This window comes from Patiria miniata, unplaced genomic scaffold, assembly GCF_015706575.1.
Source record: "Patiria miniata isolate m_02_andy unplaced genomic scaffold, ASM1570657v1 HiC_scaffold_5, whole genome shotgun sequence".
NCBI lineage: Eukaryota > Metazoa > Echinodermata > Asteroidea > Valvatida > Asterinidae > Patiria > Patiria miniata.
In genome coordinates this window covers 13,272,864-13,292,145 of record NW_024037072.1, presented here as the reverse complement: position 1 = coordinate 13,292,145, position 19,282 = coordinate 13,272,864, and positions in this window count along the sequence as shown.

Sequence of the window (19,282 nt, the reverse complement as noted above, 5' to 3'; positions counted from 1 at the left end):
TCTTCAAGAGTGATTATGAATAGCGAACTACCTACTCAACAAACACAAAATTGGTTGAAGTCATTCTTGATGATACTTGAATGACAAATTACAAAGTACCAAGGTAACAGGGACAGGAATCAAATTTGACCCTCAATCACACCTCGGACCCTAAATTTGTAGGATTAACCATAAATCGGATAGACTTCTTGTACATGCATTGTGTGTATTGTACCCGTACATGTAGGTCAAGGGTCATTAGACAAAAAGTATAATTTTGGCAAAAAAAGAGTAAAGATAAAAGGTATAATTATGACAAATATATTATTTGGTAAAAATGATCTTTAGCTCCCTCCATCAAATTGCTTGTTAATGTATTGATGTAGTCTTAAATTGCTCTGTACATAATGCTGTAAGAGGTGTACGCAGATAATGAAATTATTGAATAGGACTAGTCTTTTTGATATTATGAATTCATTTATGATGTTCAAAGGTGATAAGTGATTTTAGAAAGTACTGCACTGCAAAAACTGTAGTGTTAATTTAACACCATTCGGTATCTACATGTAAATAGGACAACACCAGTAAAATTAACACCAGATGGTCCTATATATATAGATACCAAGAGTGTAAATTTAACACTGCAGTTTTTGCAGTGTGTAGTACACGGTTGAATTTGGAAGGTGCTGTACACTTTTATTGAGGTCAGCTTCCGTAATCTGAAGAAACGAATCCTAATTGTGTGAAGTAGGAAAGGAGGTTTTGCATTCTGTTTTTGTGCAGCTTGTATACAATTTATATGATTTCAAGAACAAAACTAATCATGTACTTTACGATAACATTACTTCCAGGATGGCTGATGATTGTCTTCAGACAGTTTTAGCAAAATTGAGATTATGTTTCAGTAATTTCTATGAACATGTTTCTATACATCTCATTAACTTAATTTGTAACCACGTTTGACAAGTCCAAGGGGTTTGGAAAACAGCCCATGACTCACTAAGACAAAACTTTTAACGGATATCTTGTAAATTCCTCTCTTTTGTGATGACTTCCAAGTTGCATGCCTGGTTAAAGGAATACCAGGAACCAGTGAAGGTATATTGCCAGACTGTGCACGGGTACCAGCACCATGTAATATTTTCTGATCATCAGCGGCATAGACATTTTGTCACCAGTCAATCTGCAATTACTGGAGTTTTCAAAACCTAGGTTTCGTCCCGGGTTTGACTTAGGCAGATTTCCCGTCCCATACTTTGGGATCGTCATCCACATCTACAGCCAGAATTTAAGCCAAAGCTGGAGACGAAATCTAGCTTTCCAAAATTCCTCATAGATAGGACGAGTTCATTACCATTAGTGTACGCTCCAGTAATGTTCTATACTTCTAGCAGAGCACGAAATGTACACGTATGTACTCGTTAGCCTGGGGTCAGTTCAGTTTATTTTTATCTACCACAGCGGCCTGAAATCCTTCAAAACCCCACACCTCGTTTAACAGTAGGAAAATGTCCCAGCAAAATGCCTGAAATCCTTCAAAACCCCACACCTCGTTTTACAGTAGGAAGAATGTCCCAGCAAAAAAATGTTACTGTATTTGCTACTTCAATCTTTACGGTAAAAATACATGTCATTGCTTCACAGGGAAGTGTTGTATTTTGGCAGAGCGGGGAAACTACCCAGCAAAACAAGACTCACAAATTCAGATTTGCTCATCTTGCGGGATTTTTCAATTTTATCTGTTTATTTCACAACAAAGTTCCTTTTACGCAAGTACGTTTTAAAGAAGAATTGTTCTGTATTTTCTAAATTGTAGTCTTCAATCAAGCAATCATGTATTTATTTTTAAAAGAAATAATAAAGTTTGAAGTTTGAGGTTGCATGCAGTCACAGGTAATAAAAGACACAAACCAAGTGTTTGTCATATTTATTTGAATTACTATAACTTACCATATTCATTAACGGTTAAATTCAGAGGGTACAGCTGTTAGAACTCATAACTTACCTGCACCTGTGAATCCAAATCTTCTCCATTGCAAAATTGTTTCGTGAGATTCTGTTTCTCTTGAGCAATTGCTCTCTCTTTTTTGTCTTTCATTGTCTAATTATTCACATTTTGAGGTAAAGAAACATCAACTTCATTTTTTGTCCCCCCAACTTCATTGGGGGCGGGGGGGGGGGGGATTTGGGAAGCGGATTTGGGAGGCGGGGGGGGGGGAGGTTGAGATGGGATCCCTAACCCTAACAGACCTAAATCCTATAATTTCAATATGATTTTTGGGGTTAAAGTCCTTGAATTTGATAAGCCCCCAGTTTAATATTTTATTTCATTTTAATTTTATATTGATGTATTGTTCCGTGCATGGATACATTATTTTGTTAAAGGTAATATAGGTCTATACAAAATTTGCTTTCACTGTTATTTTTTAGAAAAAGTATCAATTTTGGAGGTTGGTATACGGATACAGGGATGTGTAACAGATTGCCAACAAAATGTAGACTACATGTAACTAAATTTGGAAAAGTGGGGGCCGCTGAGTACTGAGTATTTGAAAAAAAAAAGGCGTTTTGTTTCCGATGGTCGGCCGACCATCATTGAAAACTGATACAAAAATTCCACTTTTCTTGAAAATGACAGCACACTAGGTGTCATGATTTCACAGGATGCTTGAGACTATTATTTACTTACAATCAAGTTAATTATTTTGTGGTTTTGTTTTTTGATGTTTGCAAATGTTGTAGCCTATATTAGCTATAATGAAAAAAACAATCCCCTGCCCTTAGGCAGAACAATTGGTAATATGACTGATAACCCTCTCTCAAAAAAAATGGAGTGAAAAAAAGCCCAACAATTTTGAATTGAAAGCCACAGGCCCTGCATGTCTAAAAAAAGCTAACCCCCCCCCCCCTGCAAATCTGTTTTGCATCCTCATGTCCCCGCCCCTTCCACGAGTCCTGCTGTTAAATAAACGAGTGTTTTTTTGGTCGAAAGTCGAAAAACAAAAATGACTATTATATCGTATAGTCAGTTCATGGAATCTATACTTTTCTTATTTGTTGTAGGAAGACATGCGCAATAAGGTCAAAGTAAATGGAACAATTTTTAAGGAGTCGACATTTTTGAAGTTCCCCACCTGCCAATCAAAATTGTTATTGTTCTATTTCAAACCAATAGCAGCCCTTATCTCCGGCATTCACGGCCAACTCACCGGGTCATGATGATCTCTATATCTGTCCTCGTCAAATAAAAAAAACATCGTCAAATAAAAAAAAACTCGTCAAATAAAAAAACGCTGTTTTGCTGAAAATATGACACTAATTTCGTCAAAAGTAACCAAATTTTCTACTCATGAGGCAAATAATGTGATTAATTTGAGCTGAAATATTGTCGAAAAGACATGTATTTAATTTCAAGTAACATTACCAAAAAATCGACGTGTGGAAGAAAAAAAATTGCAATGTCCGAAAGTTTCGTATAGTTCTTAAATCTAGCCAAATCACTAGCTGTCGGCTGCTTTCTTTGATATCGCGCGAGCATTTGAAAGTGGTCACGTAGTTGGGAAAAAAATGGCTGACACTCTTCGTTTCCACAAAAATGACGTTTTCGGCGGTTTCTTTGACTGTCGAGAAGTGAAAATACCACCACTTGGAAGAGGACAATATGAGAAACACTTCAACTTTTTGTTTCGAACTTCTTTGCAGCATTGTGCTGAGAGAGACAAGCTTCAAAATGTGTCTACAGAGCAGACGGCGTTTCCAAATAGGTTTCTGTGCTCTCGTTGCATCTTCGGAATTCTCGCCCTCCCACTCAGCTCCACGTTTTTCTCCCCAGTGATGGATTCTGTCTTTGGAATTGTCGTGAGTGAACGTATGGTGGAACTGCATCTTCAACTGAACCCGTAGGCCGGTCAAATGAACTACGTTCAACTATACGTTCATGACCGTAAGATGTGACCACCAAGCTTTATGAAACACGAACACAACTTCCATAATCTGTGATGAAAAGGCTTGCGGCTGCTTTGCCAACCTAGGACCAGAGCAACTACATGAAACTTCAACCGTCATGGATTCTTAATGAAACACCTGTCTGGAATTTGTCAATGGATTGTTTCCAATGACCTGAGTGATGATACAGAATTCAACACTGGTAAATTGAGGTAAAACTTAGTGAAAGTTTAACTTTTCTGTTTTTTTTTTATCCTTTGTGTGTTTTTTCCCAGTCCTCTCAAACTTTGGAAGGAAATTTTGAAAAAAGTGTAACTCTAAAGTTAAACTCTATAAAGGCTATTATTTTGAGGGATGTAGAGTACATTTCAGTAGTTCCCGTCCCGGTTAACGCACTGGTCAAAGAAACGTGCTCAATAAAATATCAAAAATTATATGGAAATCGGGAATAGAAATTAGCAAGCTTCAATTGAATGGCATTTTGAACTTTCATGTATTTTGCTTCTAATCAGTACGGCGCAAGTTTTGTTGGCAATTCTTTTTGAACTCATGTATACATCACACTTTGGTTCTTGCATTTTTTTTAAAAGTTACTCATTGCAAAGTGTTATGTTTTTGTCGACTAGGCTTATGTATTGATTTTTCTCCCTGTTGCATTGTCCGTGCAGCCCTAGGATATGGAACAAATTAACACCTGTGAATTCCTGAGCCTTTGATTGAATAATGAGACTAGGCAACTGGGTCGCGGTATGCAAATTGAATGACCGTATAACGTCCAAGGTTCAAAGCCATATCTTGTGTGTTTAGAGAATGTTTTATTTTGTAAAGTGGCACGTGTAGGCGAAGTTACACCTAGACTGATGGGTAAAATATGTCATTGGCACGTGCCTATGTGTCATCAAAAATATTCTCCGTGCTCGCGTGAATACTTCTTGGATATCTTATGCCTCATACGTATCTTTACGAACAAAATATCAAAAGAGGTTATATGTGGGCCCATTGATAGCTCTTCGTCACTGAAACTATAATATAAAAAAATTCAGGTTATCTTCAAAAGTGAAAATGATTTTTTTTTTTATCTCCTTCAACACAAATAGTGTTTTCCAAGACACGACGGGTCATTTTCTCGTAAGAAAACGTTGAAGTTGAACCTCAAATGCCTTGCGTCGATATTTAATCATGTCCATAGGCGTCGCCGGGTGTTTTCTAGAGTGGGGCAAAGCACATTATTTCCCCCCCCCCCCAAAAAAAAAACCCTGTATTTTTCCTGCATATTCTTGATTCAACATTTTTTTAGGGTGGGCAGGGACATTACATTTTCAATCGCCCCACCCCATTAAATTAACAGCAATAATGAGTCGCGCCTCTGTTTTTCCTTTCCTTTCTTTTTTCCCCGTCCTTATTACTTTTTTTTGCTTGTTCCGGGGGTGGTGGTGGTGGTGGTGGGGGAGGGGGGGAGCCCCCTTCCCCCTCCCCCCTCGCGACGCCCATGATCATGTCACTGATGGAAACTCTGCAGGGATAAGCAAACCTGCAGAATATTAGATGTGCATACGTAGTTGAGTTTCGAGCGAGGTGTTACTGCAGGGGAATTTATTTATTTTGTTGCAGAAATTCGCCGCGACTGTTGAATGTTCAGTATCGAGGGTCAATTATTGAATGGTGAAGTATCGCTCTAAATATTAAGAACTGGTTTTAATTGTTTCGAACGAAAAACACGTTATGTGTGGACGGTCGCTTGGTGTGTGGCAGCGGCGGCTAAAGCCCTCCCCCCCGTAAAACCGCCACTGACCCTTGGTCTTTCAGGGCCCTAAAGACCTAGATCCGCCCCTGCTGGGTTTGAATGGATTGATTAGGCTTTTTACCTGTCGGGAAGGTTGTTTCGACCCGTTGGATTATGTGGATTATGGATTATGGAGTGGATTTCAGATTAGAATGGAAACTCACATTACAGTTGGATCATGGAGGAAGGAATTTGGATCAACTACGTTACAACAAAATATTGGACACATGAAACTTTATAACTCGTCTTTTATGATACCCTCACCTCTGATAAAGATTTCTTTAAACCTGCTATTTCCTCTTGATAATGAAATAAACTGTGTGCACAATGCTCAATATAGCATCGAACATCGAACAATATAACATGCGCCAAGTTCATCAACCAATAAGAAACGAGCATTGCCATGCAGTGACTTATGGACACGCCCATTCCAAACTGTAAGCCAATGAGGTGTCGGTGTCAAGTATAACAGTGGTTGTGACACTATCTCATCTAAAGCAATACAGATGGAGAGAGACTGATATCCATATTCGACAGTAACGTTTAAGACACACTCGGTAATTTTGATGCATAAAGCACCATTAATGTTACCCCTGCGCCTCCCTTTCATTTCCTGATAATGATATACATTTGCTACGATAGTGAGGACTTTATTATACATTCTCGGTAACTTTAAACTTTTAACAAGTTTTACAAAATATTACATCAAATTAATTAGTGAACGGTGAAACATTTTAGGAAAAAAAAAGATCTTCCTTTTCTCGATTGAAATAAATTAAACAAATCATGAAATCATTCTAAGCAACACAATGAATTCGAATTTTTGTTTATTATCTGTTGAATGTTAAGAAATGACAACTTCAGATAACACAATACCTTACCCATTTCTCAATCGCTGTTCAGTAATTCTTATTCTTCAGATTTACATATAAACAGAAATAAGATTAAAGTCCCTCAATAAAAATCCATTCGTTGTAAAAACGAAAACACTGAACAATTTGAAAATGTAGCAATGCCTTAATAATACAGCACAAATTAGATTGTGATTAGGACTTTGTTCATGGCAAGCAATAAAACGGTTTGTAAAAAAAAATGATAAATTATATAAAGAAGATTTAACAAATCCACACTGTTTCATATATAGACTACCAATATATCCATTCCTCTATTTACCCTTTTTTCGCCTAAATGGTGGAAAACACTGACTTTTAAAACCATTTTCATCAAATTAAATTGTATTGTCATGATTTTTAAAACTTTTCAAGTGTTCTGTTTCTTTTATAAACACATTCCTTGTTACTATTCTTAAAGTTGCATCTAACATGCATATTAACGCAAACAGAAAGTTCGCATCACAAACACGTGATGTCTTTAGTTGCACTTTACTGTTATTTCATTCAACGTAGTTTGGTTGACGTAACCGAGACTCAGTTTTCTTTCCTTGCCTTGTTACTCTCATTTTCAGATAATTATTATCTTTATCTGAGAACAAGTCACGCAAATGATTTATGAGAGACCTTTCATTTTTGCTACAGGTACATTCAAACATGTACAAGATCGAGATTGCCTCTTTTATGGAAACCGCGTTTTGCCTAGCCTTTAGTCAAGTCCCACGCGCTTACCCGGACACGTGACGCACCCCAGATGCTGACACGTAAAAAGACTAGGACGAGCGGCGTAGCCGCGAGGCTTTGCCGCTCGTGCTACTCTTTTTACATGCCGGCATCTAGGGTGCGTTACGTGTCCGGATGGTCCGGGTAGGTGCGTGGGACTGACTAAAGGCTACGTTTTGCCGTGCACACACACAGCTGTTCCTTAATAAGATACTATATCTCCTACATATCGCTCCAGCATTGAAAAAATTATGTTAAAACATTTTTACCTCTAATTTGAAAAAAAAAATAATAAAATAAAAATCCTGGGTGAGCCACTGTTTCATATAGTTGACTACCAATATATCCGTTCCTCTATTTACCCCTTTTCGCCTAACTGGTGGAAAACACTGACTTTTAAAACCATTTTCATCAAATTAAATTGAATTGTCATGATGTTTAAATCTGTCGGTTGTATAAACATGTCCCTTGGAACTATTTTAAGGTCGCATCTAACATGTATATCAATTCAAATAGAAAGTTCACATCACCCGCACGTGATGTTTTTCACTTGCACTTTTCTCTTATTTCATTCAACGTAGTTTGGTTGACATAACCGAGACTCTGTTTTCTGTCCTTGCCTTGTTACTCTCATTTTCAGATAATTATTGTCTTTATCTGAGAACAAGTCACGCAAATGATTTATTAGAGACCTTTCATTTTTGCAGAAGGTACATTCATTAATGTACAAGAGAGTGCCTCTTTTAAGTTTTGATGATAATCTAGCATGCTAAATCAGAAGATTTTCTTTTCTTTTGGACAGTTTTTGCCTCAGAATACATTGAATTCAACTTTAAGCGCGAGTGCGCAGAAGCAATCGTCGAAGGTAAGAAGAACAAGCAGTGCACACAGCTGTTCCTTTATAAGGCACTACCTCTGCTACATATTGCTTCAGTATTGAAAGCATACACCGAGTTCATCAACCAATTTTAACAAACGACCTTGCCATACAGTGACTTAGAGACCGCCCACTCAAAAGTCTGAGCCAATGAGGTTTTAGAAGTAGTGGCCTATAATCGGGCCTCTGACTTTCTCATCTGTAGCAATACAGAAAGCGACATTCTGACATAGCATTACAAGTACTGATACATGTTTAGGCACACATTATACATAAGACATAATGCATCCTGCTTGTAAAATCAGTCCCAGGTAATAATTGTGTACATTTGACACAAAGTATCGAATTAGGAAACTTCTAAGTATTTACACATTTTACAGAGTATTAAATCAATTTGATTTCAGTGGGAGGATTATTTTTTTAAATAATACTGTACATTATTTTCTAAATCATGGATACATTTCAATCCAAGCAACACAATGACCATTGGAATTATTTGGGTCATAATCTCAGTCTTTGAAAACTAAAACATGTGACAACTTCATTTCTCAAATATTGTTCAGTAAATACGATAGATTTACTTGTATATACAGGAATAAATCGCCAATGTCACGATAAAACAATTCATTTATTGCAAATAAAAAGAAACTGTACAATTTGACAAGGATTAGGAAAGAGTCGATATTATAATTTACATACACTTTTCTTGCGTATTAACAAGCACCAATTAATTAGAGTTATAGTAAGATTTCTTTCCATGACAAGTAAAAAGCTGACAAAAATGCAATAAGGAAGAAAAACTGTAATGCTTCAAGTTTTGAAAACCTAACAAATTAGAAAACAATGAGACTTCTAAGCATTTACATGACTTGTAGTTTCTATTGAGTCGTTCATGACAATGATCGATATCAAACTGAAACACTGAGGGAACTAGCGCCATTGATTAGTGTAAAAAGAAGGAGAGAAGATTTTAATGTAGCGAATTTCAAATATATTTACGTTTTCTGTCGCTTATTTAAACATATCCAATAAAACTATTCTGGAGTCGCATCTAAGATGTATCTTAACTAAAACAAAAAGCTTGCCATCACCATCACGTGATGTCTTCCACTTTCACGTTTTTCCTTATTTGTTCTTTTATAATCTCATATTTTCAGATGATTTTTTTTTTGTCTCTTCACTCCTGGCTTGACAACAAACAGTCATGTAAATGATTGACGTTTCCCTAAAAAGTCTTTAGTTATAGGAAAACTTTTATTATTGATACACGTACATCCATAACTGAGCAGATGTTTCATTTCATTTTGTTTTGTTGATTATCAAAAAGGCTACGACCCTATTAGAAAACACTTCTTTACTTTCACCAAAATTACCTATTTGAAGAAAAAAAATGCAACACATGAGCAAATTACGACATTTGTGAAATCCTGAATTATTTTCAAGGAATTGTCAAGACATGGTGTATTTTTGTGATAATTAAACTACTTTAAGACTCGATATAACCCGTTATAATTGATGGTACCCTTTCCATTTTACCTCATAAATACATTTTTTGTCGAGAAATCCTTCATGGGTGCTCTAAAAAAATATATAGGGCCTATCTCAGATATCTCAGATAAAATTCATCCTCATTCTATTTCAGCAAATACCAATACTGATTCCAGACGAGCCAACAATTTAAATTTCACTGTGTTGCCAATGATCGATATCAAACTAAAACACTGAGGGACCTACCGCCATTGATTGGTCTAAAAAGAAGGAGAGAGGGTATTAATATAGCAAATTTCAAATCTATTCAAAAGAATTCTCTCGCTTATTTAAACATATCGGATGTCCCATAATACTATTCTAGAGTCGCATCTAAAAAAAATCGAAAAAGGAAGGTTTTCCACACGTGATGTCTTTCACACGTTATGTCTTTCACTTGCACTTTTCTCTTATTTCATTTAACGTAGTTTAGTTGACGTAAACGAGACTCGATTTCTTTCTTTGCTTTGTTACTCTCATTCTCAAATGATTGTTATTTTTATCTGTTCGCTTCTGGCTTGAGAGCAAGAAATCACGCAAATGATTGTTGTTCCCTAGAAAGTCACCTTCAGCTTATAGGAAAACGTTCATTATTGATGCACGTACATCCAGGAATGATCAGATAATGTTTCATTTTTCAGGTTTATTTACTTTTTGATTATCAATATTAAAGGCTAGCTAACCCTATTATAAAAGACACTTCTTTACTTTCAAAAACATTACCTTTCTTGTAAAAATGCAACACATTATTAAAATATGACATTTGTAAAATCCGGAACTAATTTTGAGGGAATTGTCAACACAGTGTGCATTTTGTGATAATTTCAACGGCCACAAAACTATTTTTAAGATTGTATATAGTCCCTAAGAATCAGTGATACCCTTTACATATGTTAGGTCATCGGCAAATGTTGGTGGTAAAACCCTCCATGAGTGCTCTAAATAACTCAGATTAAAATTTATCCTAATTAAGTTTAAGCAAAATATGGAGGAACAATTTTAGTTAAGCTGATAATTTCAATCCATTTTTTAAAGCAGAGTTAGAGGCCAATGGTTTTGTGTTGTGTGAAGAGGCATGAGTAAATCGTTTGTGCATTCTTTGTTAATACATTTTATTAATAAAACAAAGAACGCCATCTGAGATACCTAGAACGCATACACTCTGTGTCAACCAACTTCTGAATTAAAACAGGAATGGATTTGGTAGTGAATGAAGTGTGAAGCCGCAGACATTTTAGTTGCTCATAAACTTTAGGGACGGATAACAATATAATGTTCACAAAAGACTGATAATGTTTTTTTTTCTGTACGTGATGTTCCTCCGATTTTATTAGACTAACCTCGCACTGGTGCTCAGGTGTCTTTAGATCCTTCTTCTTGAACTTTATCCTTTGGCCCAATTGCAGACAGTTCTCTCTGCTCCTGTACAAGTTCTTGAGCTGCATCCTTTGGCCCAATTACAGACAGTTCTACTGCTCCTGTACAAGGTCTTGAGCTGCATCCTTTGGCCCAATCGCAGACAGTTCTATCTGCTCCTGTGCAAGTTCTTGAGCTGCATCCTTTGGCCAAATTGCAGACAGTTCTATCTGCTCCTGTACAAGTTCCTGAGCTGCATCCTTTGGCCAAATTGCAGACAGTTCTATCTGCTCCTGTACAAGTTCTTGAGCTGTATCCTTTGGCCAAATTGCAGACAGTTCTATCTGCTCCTGTACAAGTTCTTGAGCTGCATCCTTTGGCCCAATTGCAGACAGCTCTATCTGCTCCTGTACAAGTTCTTGAGCTGCATCCTTTGGCCCAATCGCAGACAGTTCTATCTGCTCCTGTGCAAGTTCTTGAGCTGCATCCTTTGGCCCAATCGCAGACAGCTCTATCTGCTCCTCTGCAAGTGCTTGAACCGCATCCTTTGGTCCAATGGCAGACAATTGTATCTGCCAATGTACAGGCTCTTGAGCTTCGCCCTTTGGCCCAATTGCGGACAGTTCCATTTGCTCCCGTACTGGTTCTTGAACCGCATCCTTTGGTCCAATGGCAGACAATTGTATCTGCCAATGTACAGGCTCTTGAGCTTCGCCCTTTGGCCCAATTGCGGACAGTTCCATTTGCTCCCGTACTGGTTCTTGAGTTGCATACTTTAGCCCAAATGCAGAAAGTTCCATCTCCTCCTGTACAAGCTCACGAGCTGCATCATTTTGCCCAATCACAGAGAGTTCAATCTGCTCCTGTTCAAGTTCTTGAGCTGCATCCTTTGGCCCAATCGCAGACAGTTCTATCTGCTCCTGTGCAAGTTCTTGAGCTGCATCCTTTGGCCCAATCGCAGACAGCTCTATCTGCTCCTCTGCAAGTGCTTGAACCGCATCCTTTGGTCCAATGGCAGACAATTGTATCTGCCAATGTACAGGCTCTTGAGCTTCGCCCTTTGGCCCAATTGCGGACAGTTCCATTTGCTCCCGTACTGGTTCTTGAGTTGCATACTTTAGCCCAAATGCAGAAAGTTCCATCTCCTCCTGTACAAGCTCACGAGCTGCATCATTTTGCCCAATCACAGAGAGTTCAATCTGCTCCTGTTCAAGTTCTTGAGCTGCATCCTTTGGCCCAATCACAGACAGTTCTATCTGAACTTGTTCTGGTTTGGGTGTTTCATCTTTAGGCCCGATATCAATTAGGTTTACCTGCTCCCTCACTGCTTGTGGTGCTGCATGAGTTTGGCTTTTGCAACGGCGAGCAAGGTTTAAGAAAGAGAACGCCTCAGCTACTGCGGCTCGATAGGCGGAGTTGGTGGCGCTGTAGACAAGGGAATTGATGGAACTGTTGATCTCTTCCAAGATGACTGCACTTGTAGTTACCTTTACTGCATTTAGTCCAAATTGTGGGTCGTCATTATACTGTAATACAATGGATATGACTGCCCAAGTAATTCGAAACAAATTTAAAAGGAAGAACACAGCAGTGTTAATAACCAACATTCGGGCAACCTTGCCGAATGGCTGTGGATGTTGCTGTGAGGCGGTCGTTGGATGCCGTAGCTTCATCAAAATGTAGATGTACATGGTCACAGCGACTGTAAGAGTTGATACATAGAATATCAAGCACACTATGTACAATATTATATAGCAAGTCTCAATAGTTGGGATATAGTCTGAGGCAAATTCTGGGCGACTAATAAGTGCTGAAATCACTCCCAACACAACTGACAGAACCCAAAGTCCTGCAGATATCTTAGCAGCTCGAGTCTTGCTGGCCACTGCTTTGAACTTAATTGGATGATGTACAGCTGAGAATCTTTCCACCGCTACGGCCGTCACAAAACAGCAAGAAGCATAACGTCCTGTTAGATTCACAAATGAAATTATAATCACTTGCAGTTGTTGAGTTTCTGTATCCAGAGGTGTTGATGATGAAATAATTGATATGAGAAGAAGAAAAGAGTCAGCCACTGCCAGATTGGTCAAGTAGACATTGATGATTGTTCGCATTGATTTCACTCGAGCTATGACAAAGAGAAAGACAAAGTTGAAGATGAGACCGATTGGCGAAATGATTTGAGCAGCTAGAAGATTGGAATCGACGACTTGCTGCAATTCATTGGCCAAATCAGCGAACTCCTGGCCTTCTTCAACTGTGAAATTGTACCTATGATAGTTGTCTACAACCGATTGTGTCATCTCCCCATGTGCACTCTTTCGCAGCTTGCAGGCTTCTGATATCAAACCACAGTTCAGCAGAGAATTTAAAAGTCTGCCGGATGTAGTCAATTGAAGAAAACCATTACATAAGCGAAGAAACTGTCATGCCATTTGTCAGTCCTTGTACTTGGCCTTCTCACTTTCATCATTTCCTTTTATGTGGGTTTTTTTGCTTTGTCTTGAAAGGACAAGTGAAATGTGATTCCTCTTTTGTAAGAACTTTTTGTTCTGGTTCTTGCGCAACGACATGAGTGCCTGCTGTCAGATTTAACAGAAATGTTTTGTTTTTATTTATTGTTTTATTTACAAAAACAAAAATAAAGTTTGATGTCCCATCAATCTTGGAAAATACAAAGTTTTGTTTGTTTTCTTTGTTCAGAGTTATCATTGCAATACATCAAATAGCGTAATAAAATCACAACTTAAAACGTCTTGGGTTTAAAATGCCGGCGGGTAAAATTTAAATGCTCGTCTGTGTTGTTCAAATTTCACTCTTTGTTTCCAAAATTACTCACGACCTTTTTATTCAATCTGTTTCTTAAGTTATTTCAACAAATGTTTCTGCTACTATTGGACAAACTGCGTGGCATCTTATAAGGTGTCTATGACTTGAAAATAATGTTAATTGTCGATTTATAAGAGAAATTGACTAAATCGAGTAGGGCCTATATAATATAGGTTTTCCACGCCAAGTTAACAGATTTGGCGGGCAAATTGGAAACCAATCACCCATTTTCACACGAATTTGAATGCACGTTGAGATCAACATTCAATTACCTAAAAACACCACTCAGTTTCCCATTAAAAGTATGCGATTTCACATTTTAATCATGCCATTTCGAAAATAGGGCATTCAAATTAAAATTGCACAAACGAGCATCCAAATTCGCCGGAGCTTTCAGCTGTGTAAGTTTGGTCATTCGAATTTTAAAAAACAACTTACAATTTGGAAATATAGAATAAGATATAAAAACCTGTCTCCCACAAGACTCTGCCACTACTCTGATCACCATGCAAACTGTTAGATTGAAGCACTAGAAATATCAATATGCCAGCACATGGGCGTTACATGAGAATTTCAAACGTAGACCGTGGTCATCAACGAAGTTTTCGATGGCAATGCCCAACACTATCTTGAACGCGTGCAGACAATCTTGGCATAAACAGATCTACTGCTGCAGGTCAATTGCAGCCACGTATCTGAGACCTGACAGACGGGAAATCCTGCCAAGAGGAGGGGCCAGAAACACACAAATGAACCACGACATGAAGCAGAAATAATCAAAAGGTGAAAGAAATGAAAAGCCTCGCAACGTATACCTTCGTTGACTTTCATTTTGAATGCAAAAAGTGCTAAATAGAATGCGCGGAAATGAAAACAAAAACAAGAATCTCATGCAAATAACCCTGAACCAAACTGACTGCTTAATTGAATGATCACTTAAACCGAATGACATAACTTCAAATTAGGATGTGTTAGACATGAAAATGTCAGGTCTTAAAAAGAATTTGAACGCCTGAAATCTAATACGAACCACGGGAATGACAGTACGGCGCTACTTCGCTTCAAATTGGCCACTATCAAGATGAATTCGAATGCTATTTTTGCGAAATTGGCCGGGAAAATATATACATAAACAGCCCATGGCTTTAGAAATGCAGCACAAATAGTGGTTACACAGGGCTCCCAGATGTACATGTACACCAACATGTAATCACACAGGTTTGCCTTTGTCAAAACCACGATGTAGGTTACATGTAATGTAAAGCCTATAATTTTCCTCTGTTAATTTCAAAAAGCTTAGCTGTCTATGTCATATCCTACTTTGTGGCCGAAAGTTTGGATTCTTCCAAAAAGGAAAAACTCATTACTACATTGTATTATCCGTGTTCTCTGTACAATATATATACATAAATTACTATAAAAACAGCTATACACAAATACAGGGTGAGTCCAAAAAAAGGGACCTGGACTAATGATTCTTTAACAAGGAATTTAATTTCAAACAATCAAAAAATCAAACGAGCATGTTCATCCCGTCATTGGAAAAAAAATACTGAAATTGATCAATTACTGAATTTGATCAAAAAGTGACAGTTACTTTTTCTTTGTCTCCATCAACACAATTAGTATTTTCAAGGACACGACGGGCCGTTTTCTCGCTAGAAAACGTTGCCGCAGTTGAGCCTCGCGGATGACTTAATCTACTTCTATTTCAGTGCAAGTATCTTCCGCGAGAAATTGTATTGCCTCGATATTCAATCATGTCACTTATGGAAATCTGCAGGGGTAAACAAACCTGCAGGATATCTTAGATGTGCATACCAGTGGCGCGCACCCAGGATTTGGCTTGGGGGGGGGTGTCTCACACATTTTATTCAATTTTTTTTTTAGAAGTTTGCACTTTTTTATAAATGTTTTTTTTTTTTTGGGGGGGGGGGGGATGGGGGACCTATTTTGACGTTGGTAGCGCCATATACACCCCTACTATACTCGAAAACAGGCCACACCCATATCACCACAGTCAAATCGTGGGACTAAACAATAAAATTAACCAATTTGGGTGCGCCACTGGCGCATGCGTGGTTGAGCAGCCGAGCGAGGTGTTATAATGGAATTTAAATTGTTCACAGAAATTCGCGAAGAAATGGCGGATGTTGAATGTTCAGTGTTTAACGACAAAATTGAATGTAGTATCTCGCTAAATATTAAAAATTAGTTTTAATTGTTTTGAGGAAAACACGCTGTTGAGAATTTATGATCTACAAGGGTACAGTCGTCTATCATAAGCGGATCTAGCTTTAAATGGATTGATTGGGTTAATTAGCTAGAGGAGGAGGGTTGGTTGGACCCGTTGGATTAGGTGGATTACGGAGCGGATGTGTGGATCAACCATGTTATAACAAAATATTGGACACATGACACTTTACTCGACTTTTATGATACCCTCACCTCTGATGAAGATTTATTTCAACCTGCTCATTACTCTTCATTATAAAATAAACTGTGTGCACAAAGCTCAATGTAGTCGATCATCAAACAATATAAATACACAAAGTTCATCGACCAGTAAGAAATGAGCACTGCAATGCAGTAAGTTATGGACACGCACATTCAACTCTGTAAGCCAATGAAGTTTTCAGGGTCAAGTGTAACAGTGGCTGTGATACTTTCTCATCTAAATCAACTAAGCAATACAGACATGACAGATGGCGACAGTCTCATATCATAAACGTTAAAGGCACACTTAGTAATGTTTATGCATAAAGCACCATTTTGTATACATTTGACAGTTATATACATTTGCCACAATATTGAGGACTTTAATATACATTCTCGGTATATAAGGAACTTTAGATTTTTCACAAATTTTATAAAATATTGCATCAAATTTATTCCAGTAAACGTTGAAAGATTTTAAAATGAATATGAACTGAACTAATTAAATTATGGATTCGTTCGAAGCAACACTATGAACATAATTCTATATTTTGTTCATTATCTCTTAGAATCGTAATAATAACTTCAGATAACACGATTCCTACACATTTCTCGATTACTGTTCAGTAATTCTTCAGATTTACAAATACATCAGTAATGTCTCAATACAAAACCATTCGTTTCAAATAAAAAGACATTCTACGATTTATTATGGATTTCCATATAGCAATGCTTAAATAATACACTTTTTGCGTATCAACAAGCACAAATTAATTCCGGTTGTAATATGATTTCTTTTCATGACAAGTAATAAAACGGTTTTGAACAAAATGACAAATACTTTTTTAAAATACTACAAATCCACACTGCTTCATATTCTAGACTACCAATAAATCCATTCTTCTCGTTACCCTTTTTCGCCGAGATGGTGAAAAACTGACATTTAAAACCATTTTCATGAAATTTAACTGTATTGTCAGGATTTTCTAAAAAATCTTTTTAAGTGTCCTGTCGGTTTATATAAACATATCCCTTGGTACTATTGAAAAGTCGCACCTAACATGTGTAACACGCAAACAGAAAGTTGCAAATCACCCACACGTGATGCCTTTCACTTGCACTTTTCTCTTATTTCATTCAACGTAGTTTGGTTGACGTAACCGAGACTCGGTTTTCTTTCCTTGCCTTGTTACTCTCATTTTCGGATAATTATTATCTTCATCTGAGAACAAGTCAAGCAAATGATTTAAGAGAGACCTTTTATTTTTGCTACAGGTACATTCATCAATTTACAAGAGAGTGCCTCTTTTGTGGAAAACCAAGTTTTGATATTAATCAAGTATAGGCAAGCTTAACCAGAAATTTTCTTTTCTTTTGGAAAGTTTTTGCTTCAGAATGCATTGAATTCAACCATTTGCGCGAATGCGTAGAAGCAAGCATCGAAGGTAAGAAAAACAAGCAGTGCACACAGCTGTTCCTTTATAAGGCACTATCTCTGTTACATATTGCTTCAACATTGAAAGCATGCACAGAGTTCATCAACCAATTATAATAAACGAGCATTGCCATACAGTGACTTAGAGACCGCCCACTCACAAGTCTGAGCCAATGAGGTTTTAGAAGTAGTGGCCTATAATCAGACTTCTGCAACTTTCTCATCTGTAGCAATACAGAGAGCGACATTGTGTCATAGCATTACAAGGACTGATATATTTTTAGGCACACATTATACATATGACATAATGCATCCTGCTTGTAAAATCAGTCTCAGGCAATAATTGTGTACATTTGACACAAAGTGTCGAATTAGGAAACTTTTTAACTATTTACACATTTTACAGAGTTTTAAATCAATTTGATTTCAGTGGGAGAAAGATTTCAAAAATAATGCTGTAGGTGATTTCCTAATTCATGGATACATTTCAATCCAAGTAACACAATGACCATTGAATTTTTTTTTTCATAATCTCTTTGAAGACTAACACATGTAACAACCTCATTTCTCAATGTTTTTCAGTAACACCTTTGATTTACTTGTATATTATACAGGAATAAATCGCTAATGTCACGATATAAACAATTCATTTATTGCAAATAAAAAGAAACTGTCCATTTGACATGGATTAAGTAAAAGTGCATATAGCAATGCCATTATAATTTACATACACTTTTCTTGCGTATTGACAAGCACCAATTAATTAGAGTTATAGTAGGATTTCTTTCCATGACAAGTAAAAAAGCTAGACAAAACATGTAATAAAAAAAAATTCCATAATGCTCCAACTTTTGAAAAACCTAACAAATTGGAAAACAATGAAACTTCTAAGCATTTTTATGACTTGTAGTTTCTATTAAGTCGTTCATGACAATGATCGATCCGAAACTGAAACACTGAGGGAACTAGCGTCATTGATTAGTGTAAAAAGAAGGAGAGAAGATTTTAATGTAGCGAATTTCAAATATATTTACGTTTTCTGTTGCTTATTAAAACATATCCCATAAAACTATTCTGGAGTCGCATCTAAGATGTATATTAACTAAAACAAAAAGCTAGCATCACCATCACGTGATGTCTTCGACTTGCACGTTTTTCCTTATTTGTTCTTTTATAATCTCATATTTTCAGATGATTGTTATTTTTGTCTCTTCACTCCTGGCTTGAAAACAAGCAGTCACGCAATTGTTGTTTCCAACGAAAGTCTTCAGTTGATAGGAAAACTTTCATTATTGATACACGTTCACCCATAACTGAGCAGAAGTTTCATTTTATTTAGTTTTGTTGATTATCAAAAAGGCAATGACCCTATTAGAAGACACTTCTTTACTTTCACCAAAATTACCTATTTTCAAAAAAAATGCAACACATGAACAAATAACATTTGTGAAATCCTGAATTATTTTCAAGGAATTGTCAGGACATGGTGCCTTTTTGTG